Source organism: Galeopterus variegatus, unplaced genomic scaffold (assembly GCF_000696425.1).
Source record: "Galeopterus variegatus unplaced genomic scaffold, G_variegatus-3.0.2 Scaffold1347, whole genome shotgun sequence".
NCBI lineage: Eukaryota > Metazoa > Chordata > Mammalia > Dermoptera > Cynocephalidae > Galeopterus > Galeopterus variegatus.
In genome coordinates this window covers 112,380-113,194 of record NW_007727458.1, presented here as the reverse complement: position 1 = coordinate 113,194, position 815 = coordinate 112,380, and positions in this window count along the sequence as shown.

The window sequence follows — 815 nt, the reverse complement described above, 5'->3', positions numbered from 1 at the left end:
TTTTGTACTTAACTTCTTATTAATACATTATAATGTACTTATGCATTATGTTTGTTGTTTACTATTTCCCTCCTCTAGAATGTAAGGTTCATAAGGATAGGGATTTTTGTCTGTTAGTTCACTGATGCTTTTCAAGCACCAAGAACAACACCTGACACAGCAGTTATTGAATGACTAGTTGTTGAGAGAATGAATGCTTTGTTTATCTTTTAAGACTAAACCAATAGCTTCTGAAGGAAAAAACAGGTTTTATTTTCCCCTAGTAACCCCATCCACTGAAGTATATTACAGTTTGTATAATACTAAAAACTGTCTTTAAAGAAATGTACCTCATCAGTCATACTAGCTGGGAAGACCTATGTAGTCTGTTAGGGAACATGATAATTTAATGGTCTTGGATAGGTTACTTTTAAGTGGTTGTAAGCTGCAATGATTAATGGTCCTCTGACTTATTGTTGAAGGCAACATGGCAGAGACTGATGCTATCTTTTTCTTGGTATACTGCTAGACCCAATTTCTCAGCATCTTGCTGCTCAGGTAAGGTCATTAGAGCAGTTCTGGATAAGAGAATCTGGGTAGATATGATATATTGCACTTCCTATGCTGATTCCTTAAATTTCCCTTGGGATCTTGTTTTCTTCCCTTGTTTTTTGGTTGAATGCAGAGAATATAGTAGAGGATTTGGGGGCCCTAGAGGGTGCTGAAGTTGCTTGATGGAAGGAGGCTGGGTCTTTGAATCACAAGGTGGAAGACCACTTACCAAACATCTTATTAGACAATGAAATAAATGAAGACTAAAACCTTTATAGTCTTAA